The sequence below is a fragment of the Mandrillus leucophaeus genome, unplaced genomic scaffold (genome assembly GCF_000951045.1).
Source record: "Mandrillus leucophaeus isolate KB7577 unplaced genomic scaffold, Mleu.le_1.0 Scaffold607, whole genome shotgun sequence".
In the NCBI taxonomy this organism is placed as follows: Eukaryota; Metazoa; Chordata; class Mammalia; order Primates; family Cercopithecidae; genus Mandrillus; species Mandrillus leucophaeus.
The window spans coordinates 824,530-836,111 of record NW_012106553.1 but is presented as its reverse complement, the minus strand read 5'-3'; the positions used below and the strand labels follow the sequence as shown (position 1 = coordinate 836,111).

Genomic DNA, 11,582 nt, shown 5'->3' with positions numbered 1-11,582 from the left:
GGAGTGTAGGCCTCAGGCTGAAGCTTTATGATAGCTACTTGGAGGCATACAGAAGCCATCGAGGAATGGATGGTAGGCTGCTCCTGCTCCTGCTCCTGCTCCCTTGGCTGGATGTGTATTAGAGGGAGTTGGCAGAAAAATGCAGGACTTCTTGAGGAAGACGACAGGAGGTAAAGGTGTGTCATTGTAGAACAAGAAAGGCCCCACCCACAAACCCAATTGTCTGCCTCTGACAGGTTGAGTTCCACCCTGTAAACATCCTCAGTTCTTTCATTTGACTATTTGAGGGTGAGAATGTAACTCTCAGCCTACTTGGTGAAGTGAGACTCAGACTGAGTGGGGTCACAGCACAGGGCGCTGCCTTGCCTGGTTTTATCTAGCCAATCACACCTCTCCTAGCCACTATCTGTGGTCTAGCCCCCTTTGTCCAGGAAGAGAAAGAAGAGCCTCGAGGACCGGTCTAGTCAGGTAAGATCAAGTGGCTTGTCACTGGTTCTGCAGAGATGGGTTGTTTCTCTATGAACCAATTGCTCCTGTCCCCTAAGCTGAGTTTCTGGTCACCTCCCCCACTGACTTGCAGTTTGGTTTAGGTTTGTAGTTTTGCATTACCATGTGAAATTCCCCTATTCTTCCTTACTGTCCAGGGTTGATGAGGTTTGTAGACTAGCATTTTTTAGCCTATAAAGCCACTTGACATACTTATCTATATATTGATTTTGATCTTAACTGCCCTGTAGTGCAGTAGGATGGGTATAATTTTCTCCATTTGGTAGCTTAGTGAACTGAGGCTTGGTCAATTGAAGTGATTTGTTCCAATTGGATCAGCAGGCTAAGGCCAAGATTAGATTTGATTCCTTCTTCCCTCTTCCTCTATTATAGAACCCAGCAGGTCATACCTCACCCCCAAAAACCAAAAGAAGTGAAAAGCCTTTCTGAACTGTTAAATGGCAAACAAAAGGTGATTATTTCTTTGCAGGCAGTTTGAGAGGGTTATTTTTGAATTCATTTGAGGGAAATTTTATAATGATCTATAGGTCCCATCAAACAGTGCTGTTTTTAGAGAACAAATGAGGGCATGTATGTAAAGGGGAGTTGTAAACTGAAAGGTGATAGGTAAATGAGACAGTGATGACTACTTGGAGCCTGAGACATCCTCCAGATCTCTGTATAAGCAGGTTTTAATTTGGGGCTAAATGACACTCTCCAAATGTCAGAGGCAGCATAGTGAGGCACAGATCATACAGGCCCTGGGGAAGTGTTTTAGCTTTTCAGTCACACTGTGGTTTGTAGAAAAGCAAATCTCAATGGGGAAAACACCCCCAAATCCTTTCAAATTGACTCCTGCAATTTCCTCTCTTGTGACAGCTATCATCATATCTCATTGTTCTACAGTTTTAAGGAAATCTCATCTTCAGTCATTATGTAGTTTACTTTTTGAGATGCTAATTTTAGCTATCATTTTTCTTTTCATGCTCAAAAGGTTATATCATTCTTAGTTGTGGAAGTAAATGTTTCCTCTGTGTGTGTGCGTGTGTGTGTGTGTGTGTGTGTGTGTGTCTGTTTGAGTTTATTATGACAGTGCCAATATTCATCCCTTGGGACCACCACAAATGCAGTGGGTTGTAATGCTACATAATCTTTGGCAGACTTCTATATATTCATTTTTTTTTCTTTTTTTTTTTTTTTTGAGACAAAGCCTTGCTCTGTCGCCCAGGCTGGAGTGTAGTGGCACGATGTTGGCTCACTGCAGCCTCCACCTCCCGAGTTCAAGTGATTCTCCTGCCTTAGCCTCCTGAGTAGCTGGGATTACAGGCACGCACCACCACGTCTGGCTAATTGTTGTATTTTTAGTAGAGATGGGGTTTCACCATGTTGGTCAGGCTGGAACTTTTACATATTCTTAATGTCTTTCTGGCTGTAAGGATCCTGAAGAAATCATTTAATCGTTACCTTATTCAAAACAGAGAAACTGAGGCGCAGAAAGATGAAGTGATATGCACAAGTCACACAGCCAGTATCATTGGAGCTGTAAGTCACATATGGGTCTCTTACTCTTTCATTGCCCACAATGTGTAGCGAATGGTGCTGGGTATCCCAAGCAGAAACATTAGCCATGTCATTTTGGAGACTGTAACCAGATGTCCTTTAAGATTTCTTCCAATTAAGAGTTTTAGGGCACTTTGGCCTTTGCTTAGCATCTACTGGAGATGGTATCATGCCCTTTAGAGTAGGGAAATTTGTCAGAGAAGCTTCTGTCTTTATTGACTTGGTTCTTCTGGAATGTTCGTTTCAGCCAAATGTTGGAGCTGCTTCTTAGGTATAAGATGGGGAGATGGGCAAGAAGTGGTGGCATCTTCATTTTCTTCAGCCTGTCTGGATTTTGATATGTTCTGGGATCTTTCTAAATAAGTGTCCCTCGGTTCAATACTTTTAAAACTTGAAGTGATAGTTGATGTTTTACTTAACATTGTTTCATCCAATGGCAGCGTCGAGTCCGAGAATTCGTTTACTCCAGAAGTTGCAGAGCAGCAGCCACAGGTGAATCCAGCATGCAGATGTGCTTTGTTTGTGCTGCCACGTTAAACAAGATAAAACTAGTTCCAAAGTATTTGATATCTAGGAAATGTCCTGTGAAAAATCCAGATATCTTGTTTTCAGGAAGATCAAGAGATCTGATAATGATGGACCCACATCCCCACATGGATAACACCTGTGCTGGGGCTGGGCAGCATCTTCTTCCTATAGATAGAACATATTTTCCCCCATCCTCCACAGCTCCCATTGTACCTGATTTAGGCTACCAAGTGTTTGAATTTTCCACTTCTGATTTCTTGCAATCTCTTAGGTATTAGGATTCCTTTCAATCATTCTCTTTCAAGGGAAACCTAGTTCTACATAATGACAGACCAGGCTACCAGCGCACCAGGGAAGAGATGAAGTTAATTATTTGTCCCTAACCTCTCACTATGTAAGAGGTAGAGGATATATGATGACTTCAGTAGAACATACCGTTGACTCTGATACCTACTCAGGATATTTTCTTTAGCTAGTTATCAAAACTCAGTGACTTGAATGTTAAAGTATTAAGCAAGATGACACTGCTGCAGCATAATATTTAGGTGCCTACAAAAGAATAGGAAGGACAGTTGATACTTGCAGGGTAATCCTCTTTACTCAATGGATCAATGGCATAAAAACAAGAAAACAAATTATTATGTGTGATAGCACATGGATAGCAATATAATGCCCTGTTTCTAAAGAATCCAAATTGCTGAAATCCTGGAAACTAGGTTAATGATATGCTTTCTATTATTCACTCACTAATATAATAATCACCTTTTGGTCAACTATGGTGTATACAACCCTAAGCTTAGGGACTTAGGGGTAAAGAGTAGAGACCCTTTCTCAAAGGGGCTTACCATCTAGTATTGAAAATGTATACACAAATAACTACAACACAAGACAGAATATGATAAATATTTCAAGACAAAGAAGAAAGCAAATGTTGAGGTCTCAGGAAGATGAGATTTATGGCAACTAGGTAGGTTACCGTCAGAGATAATTGTAAGGATGAAATGGCACTTGAACTGGGCTTTGGATTGATAGACATGAGAAGAGTTTTCCACAAGAGAAGAGTTTAAGTAAACTCCTAAGTCAATACTATCTGAAGTATATTTGAAGGGTAGAAAGCATTTACTATGGTTCAATATAGGACGAGTGGAACTGAAATGGAATGAGGCTGGAAATCTGGGTCTTCACCAGATACCTGGGTGCTGAGTGGCAGGCTCAGGGCTTCAGATCAGGCACAACATGATGTCTTTGATGGGCATTACAGCTACTGACCAGACATTAGTTCATGGTTATTAGCTCATTGTAATCTGAGTTCGTAAGTCGGCAGTGACAGAACGTCTGTGTAGGCACACCTTAGCTCTACATTAGGATTTTCAGAAGTAACAGAAAAAATAAGGATGGGATAGAGCACTTATATGAATACAATAGACAGTATCATGTGAAGTGAGTAAGGCAAGGTGGTGCTATACAGTGGAATTAGAAAGATGGATAAAAGTATCTTAGAAATACATTAAGCAACCTATAAGATTCATTTAAAAATATGGAAAAGATTTCTCTGTCTCAAGAAAGTCTATTCCTCTGGGTTATCTGAATGTTAGAAAAATGATGATGCACAAGTTGAGTTCTTAACTTGTGGGATGTGGGGAGGTTGTTAGTATGTAACGCTTGTCCTTTGGTCTGGGAAGCTGTCACTCTATAAGGAACAGACATAGAAGGTTCTTGGATGTCCTCACCCTGGATTCCTTCATAATAAAAATTACTGAAAAAATCATAAATATATGCATACTGCACTGTGTTTCACAACATTCCTGGTGGGTGAAGGGAAAGGTTTTGTCTTGCAAAGGGCTATACTGGTCACCAGAGCAATATTTAATGTGTACACAACTCCAAACACCAAGGCATTTTATAAATAACCAAACTTTTCTCATTTTCATGTGTATGATTGTGTGCGGAATTGGCTTAGAGTTGTACTTGCATCTCAGAGTTCTGTGCCTCAAGAGAGGTATGTCGGTGATGTGACTCAGAGTAAAATGAGATATTTGAACAAGATTTGTTCATTTTAAACTATTTATTGAACAATGGTTCAATTCAAACATCTATTCAAGTTTCATTCATTCAAAACTATTGAATATCTGTTCTAAGTTTTGGAAATAAAATTGTGTCTTTTCTACAACCCCATAAGTAGTTCTGGCAATAGCAGCAGTGAACAAAAATAATAATCTCTTTATTCAAGGAGCTTACATTTATAGTGAGACAGAAAACAAACAAAGCCATTCAGTAAAATATATAATGTATGAGATATGGAGAACAATAGAACAGAGAAAGAGAATAGAAAGTTATGGAGAGCTAGATTTTTGAGAGGGTGCTTAGGGTTGAATGAGGCATTATTTGAGTAAAGAACTTAAGGATATGCAGGAGTCAGTGAGGCACTAATTGGGGAAAGAATGTTCCAGGCAGCTGGAACAGGAAGCGCAAAGACCTTGAAGTAAGAGCTTGCCAGCCTGGCATCTTTGAAAAATAAGACATGGAATGAACTGAGTGGAAAGATCTTTGGATTTTAGGGGATGAAGTTAGAAGTTATATGATGGTGGAGTGAGAACAGGGAAAAGTGATAATGCAGGACCCTGTAAGACACAATAAGGACTTTGATTTTCACTCTGATTGAAATAGGAGCTATTTGCAGATTGGAGCAGAGGAATGACATGGTCTGACTTACCTTTCAAAGGCATCCTTCTGTCTGTTGAGAACAGATGAGGGTGAAGTGGGGAGAGAGGTGGCAGAAGAAGAGAGATTCTTCGGGAGTTATTGCTGTAAACCAGATGAGTGATGTGGAAGCTTGGATAAGGATGTAGTTGGTTGTGTAGGAATGAGAATGTTTTGATTCTAGTGACTGATATATAGAATGAGGGATAATAAGACAGATAAGTCAAATATATACCACAGTTTCACCTGAGCAACAGGTAAAAAAGAGTGGCTTTATTTGAGATGGAGAAGATGGTGAGATGAACAAGTTTTTGAAGGAGTATTAGGAGCTTACTTATGGACAGGTTAAGTTTGAAAGGTTAAGCTGGGAGTAAATGTATAAATCTGGTATTCAGTGAGGATATCAGAGCCAGAGATAAAATATGGGAATCATATATGTATGTATGTGTATGCATATATATGTATATACATATATACGTATACATATATATGTCTGTTTATATATGCATATACTTATATATGTATATACATATGTATGGTATTCACAGCAGTGAAATCAAATGAGGTAATCAAAGGAGTTAGTATAGATAGAAAAGAGAAGAGGTTTATGGACTGACTTCTGGGATGCTGAATGTTTGAGTTTAGAGAGGTGCAGTGAACCCAGTCAGTGGTGTGCCAAATGGGAAGGAGAGTGGTGAGAATGGTCCCACGCCAGCAGAGAGGGGTATTGTATCACTGAAATCGCTTACAATCTCTAGCACAGGGTAACAATGAGAATCATTCCTTTCATTTACATGTTCTGTAGACAATGCACCCCTTTATTATCAACACGTTAGAACAGAATATTCTTTTTTTTTTTTTTTTTTTTTTTTTTGAGACGGAGTTTCGCTCTGTCGCCCAGGCTGGAGTGCAGTGGCCGGATCTCAGCTCACTGCAAGCTCCGCCTCCCGGGTTCACGCCATTCTCCTGCCTCAGCCTCCCGAGTAGCTGGGACTACAGGCGCGCGCCACCTCGCCCGGCTAGTTTTTTGTATTTTTAGTAGAGACGGGGTTTCACCGTGTTAGCCAGGATGGTCTCGATCTCCTGACCTTGTGATCCGCCCGTCTCGGCCTCCCAAAGTGCTGGGATTACAGGTTTGAGCCACTGCGCCCGGCCTTAGAACAGAATATTCTTATTACTTCCTCTTTCTTCCACTTCTCTCAGGTTCTATTGGAACCCAGAAAGGAGATGGAGGAGGAGCAGCCAGCATGCTGGGTGGACACTAGGTGAATGTAGTGTGTCCTGGGAGTCAGGCAAAGGAGTCTTCCAAGGAGGAGAAAGTGATCAGATGCTGCTGAAGTGGAGTTGGATGATGCCTGAGAACTGAGCATGCAGCACTGTGCTGGCACAGGCTCAAGACAATGGGAAGAAAGGAATTGGAGATTGTGAGTATAGATGTTCCTTTCAAGGAGCTTATTTATAAAAGAAAACGGAGAAAATGGGCACCAGCTGTGAGGAAAAGAGACGGGTTTTTTATTGAGGTGGAGGAAAGATAATAGAAATATGCTTTCATGGGCCAGGCACACTGGCTAATGCCTTGTAGTCCCAGCACTTTGGGAGGCCAAGGCGGGGAGATCACTTGAGGCCAGGAGTTCCAGACCAGACTGGCCAACATGACAAAACCCCGTCTCTACTAAAAATACAAAAATTAGCCAGGCATGGTGGCGGGCATCTGTAGTCCCAGCTATTCACAAGGCTGAGACACTAGAATCACTTGAACCCGGGAGGCAGAAGTTGCAGTGATCTAAGATCGTGCCACTGCACTCCAGCCTGGGCGAAAGAGTGAGACCCCATCTCAAAGAAAAAAGAAAAAAAAAAAGAAATATGCTTCGTAGAGTTTGTAACTTGATTGATGTACATAGACAGAACATTTTATTTTATCTTTCTACAACCCTGTAAAGTAGTTCTGGTAAGAGTTATCATTTTTTTCAGGCTCCAGGGGTTGAAGTCAACTGCCCAGAATCAAACAGCAAATTAATAGCAGATGGGATTTAAACCTGGTTTCTAAAAGTTGAGCTCATTGTTCTCTTCACTGCCTTAGTCTACTCATAATTTTGGAGATAACTTACAGCTTTAGAACTTTCTATAACAGTTTTACTTAGCCATGGTTTAAGGACATTTTATAAATCTCAGGAAACTCACACTTCTGAGCGATGTCTCCTAAACTGATGATGATTTTACATCAAATGGAGGATGTTTGGAGCTCTAAAAAGGAATTAGAACTCAGTGTCTGCATCAATAAAAACTTGCAGTATTTGGAAAGATTCTCCCAAGTAGTGTCAACATAAGACTTCAGGTTGAACAACCTACATGGCTGGAGGATGGGAACACAGTTTTGAATACCTTTACTCATGGACTGATTCTCGCATTAATGTCCACCTCTAGTAGTGCATTTGTGTCAACTTACCAACATCTGTGATATATCCTTATGCTGTCTGATGCTTTCCGTCGACTTGAAGGTCGTACACAGTTGAGATTCTTTCTTTTTACATGGAGCTGCAACCATACACTTCTGGGTCTCCAATTCTACCTGGTTCTCCACTGGGACATTGCTACTCTTTATAAGCAGGCATACACATATAATTTTGATCCAGAATGGAAAGTTTTGCACACCATTTGTCACTTCCCCAGTGGTGGCTCTCCTCACTCACCACTGAGATCACCAAAACGTAACTTCCTAGAGTGACATATAAACCTTGTCTTTCAGCCGCAGATTGTACTGAATACTTGGTGTGTCTCTAGTAGTTTGCCTTGTGGAAGAGCTCCTAGATCCATAGGTATCCAGACAGCTCAGTGTGACTTTCTGCAGTTGCACTGAGAGTGCCCCTACTGCACGCTATACAGATTATTGCCTAATGCTTTATCTAGACATCTTGTAATCTGTTTGTAGATCTGACTCTTTCACAGACAATTACTCTTTAAGGGAAGAAACTGTATTTGCAGGTTGCTTTCTACTCTTCGCCTCTTTCTTTTCCCAGCACAGTACTTGGCCCAGATAAGTTTCCCCCATAATGTGTTTGAATTAATCAATTAAATGGAGCACTCTTTTATACCATTTAGAGTTGCACTAGGGAGGTTAATGTATGTCACACAGGAAATAGGGGAGTACCCAAGTTCAAGACATTCTTATATGCAGAATTAATTAATTATGCAAATCAAATCTACAACTGTATTAGTCCTTTTTCACACTGCTGGTAAAGACACACATCAGACTGGGCAATTTATGAAAGAAAGAGGTTTAGTGAACTTACAGTTCCACGTGGCTGGGAAAGCCTCACAATTATGATGAAAGGCCAGGAGGAGCAAGTCACAACTTACATGGATGGCAACAGGCAAAGAGACAGAGCTTTTGCAGGGGAATTCCTCTTTTTAAAACCACCAGATCTCATGAGACTTATTCGCTATAATGAGAACAGCATGGGAAAGACTTGCCCCATGATTCAGTTACTTCCCACTGGGTCTGTCCCATAACACATGGGAATTCAAGATGAGATTTGGGTGGGGACAGAGCCAAACCATATCATTCCACCTCTGGTTCCTCCCAAATCTCATGTTCTCACATTTCAAAACCAATCATACCTTCCCAACAGTCCCCCAAAGTCTTAACTAATTCCAGTATAAACTCAAAAGTCCACAGTCCAAAGTCTCATCTGAGACAAGGCAAGTCCCTTCCACCTATGAGCCTGTAAAATCAAAAGGTTAGTTACTTCCTAGCTACAATGTGGGTACAAATATTAGGTAAATACAGCCATTCCAAATGGGAGAAATTGGCCAAAGCAAAAGGGCTACAGGCCCCATGCATGTCCAAAGTCAAGCAGGACAGTCAACTCTTAAAGTTCCAAAATGATCTCCTTTGACTTCATGCCTCCCTCCCAGCTGCTTTCACAGACTGACATTGAGCATCTATGGCTTTTCCAGGTGCACAGTGCAAACTGTTAGTGCATCTACCATTCTGGGGTCTGGGGGAGTGACCCTCTTCTCACAGCTCCACTAGGCGGTGCCCCAGGAGGGACTCTGTGTGGGGACTCTGACCCCATATTTCCCTTCCACACTGCCCTAGCAGAGTTTCTCCATGAGAGCCCCACCCCTGCAGCAGACTTCTGCCTGGACATGTAGGCATTTCCATACATCTTATGAAATCTAGGCAGAGGTTCCCAAACCCCAGTTCTTGACTTCTGAGTACTGGCAGGCTCAACTCCAAGTAGAAGCTGCCAAGGCTTGAGGCTTACACCCTCTGAAGCCATGGCCTGAGCTCTATGTTGGCCCCTTTCAGCCATGGCCAGAGTGGCTGGGACACAGGGCACAAAGGCCCTAGGCTGCACACAGGATGGGGACCCTGGGCCCGGCCCACAAAACCACAGTTTCCTCTTAGGCCTCCCAATCTGTGATGAGAGGGGCTGCTATGAAGACCTCTGACATGCCCTGGAGACATTTGCCCCATTTTCTTGGGGATTAACATTTGACTTCTTGTTACTTATCCAAATTTCTGAAGCCAGCTTGAATTTCTCCTCAGAAAATGGGATTTTCTTTTCTATTGCAGTCAGGCTGCAAATTTCCCAAACTTTTATGCTCTGCTTCCCTTATAAAACTGAATGCCTTTAACAGCACCCAAGTCACCTCTTGAATGCTTTACTGCTTAGAAATTTCTTCTGCCAGATACCCTAAATCATCTGTCTCAAGTTCAAAGCTCCACAAATCTCTAGGGCAGGGGCAAAATGCTACCAGTCTCTTTGCTAAAACATAACAACAGTCACCTTTGCTCTAGTTCCCCACAAGTTCCTCATCTCCATCTGAGACCACCTCAGCCTGGACCTTATTGTTCATATTATTATCAGCATTTTAGTCATGACCATTCAACAAGTCTCTAGGGAGTCTCAAACTTTCTCACATTTTCCTGTCTTCTTTTGAGCCCTCTAAACTGTTCCAACCTCTGCCTGTTACCCAGTTCCAAAGTTGCTTCCACATGTTTGGGTATCTTTTCAACAGCACCCCACTCTACTGGTACCAATTTACTATATTTGTCCATTTTCACACCGCTGATAAAGACACACCTGAGACTGGGCAATTTACGAAAGAAAGAGTTTTAATGGACTTAGAGTTCCATGTGGCTGGGTAAGCCTCACAATCATGGTGGAAGGCAAGGAGGATCAAGTCATGTCTTACATGGATGGCAGCAGACAAAGAGAGAGAACTTGTGCAGGGGAACTCCTCTTTTTAAAACCATCAGATCTCCTGAGACTTAATCACTATCATGAGAAATACTTGCCCCCATCATTCAATTACCTCCCACTGGGTTCCTCCCACAACACATGGGAATTCAAGATGAGATTTGGGTGGAGACAGTCAAACCATGTCAACAACTTTGGAAGCCAACTAGTATAGTTTATTTTACTCTTTAGTTAGGAATTCAAAAGTTGCATAATTGGTGTGTCCATTTTGAAAATTTTGTATCATTATTCTTACCTATTAATCCTCAATAATATCTGTAATGAAGACCTCTTTCTGAGCAATAAGAAGACGAAGATGAAACTAATATAAGTGTCTGCTTATACATGCACACCCCAACTTTCCAATCTCACAACTTAAAAAAAGTAGTCCATGTTAAAACAAATATCTGACTCACATGTTTTAAACAGTTATTTAGGATTAAATTATAAAGTCCTCTGCTAACCTGTGAGAAAATGGACCTTCAGGTATTCTATTGAAACTTAAATTGGTATAACATTAGGGTGGGGGAGGAATTTGGCCATATATACCAAGATTCATAAATCTGCATACTCTTTGATCAAGCATTCCCACTTCTGGAAATTTATACTGAAAAAGAAATTCAGGCTTATAAAAGTTTTACCTACAAGAACCCTCAGTGTGTCATCATTATAAAAGCAAGCAAAAAGGAAGCAATGTGAATAATTAACAATATAAATTAAATAATAAAATCTTATACAGCCACTATTATGTCATTATAGGAATTTATTTATTTATTTCCAGATTTTATTGAGGTATAATTGACAAATAATAATTATATATATTTATGGTGTTCAATGTGATGTTTTGACATATGTATATGTTGCAAAATGATTACCGCAATCAAGCTAATTAACATACCCCTCACCTCAGTTATAATTTTTTGTGTGTGGTGAGAACATGTAAGATCTATTCTTTTAGCAATTTTCAAGTATAAGAAAATATTAACTAAGTAGAGTGGCAACTCTACTACTACTAGTGGAAAACAGGCCTGGAAACGGAGTGACTTTTGGTGAACTTTGAGC

General features: G+C 41.0%; 1 protein-coding gene across 1 annotated transcript in view; it reads left to right on the top strand.

The window, feature by feature from the left end:
* The first annotated feature begins 311 nt into the window (after window positions 1–311).
* Window positions 312–11,582, top strand: part of TPRG1 (tumor protein p63 regulated 1) — a 172,279-nt gene continuing 161,008 nt past the window's right edge. The window contains exon 1 of the mRNA XM_011999877.1: window positions 312–468. The gene's annotated coding sequence lies outside the window, so the exon portion shown is untranslated. The remainder of the gene's footprint in view (window positions 469–11,582) is intronic.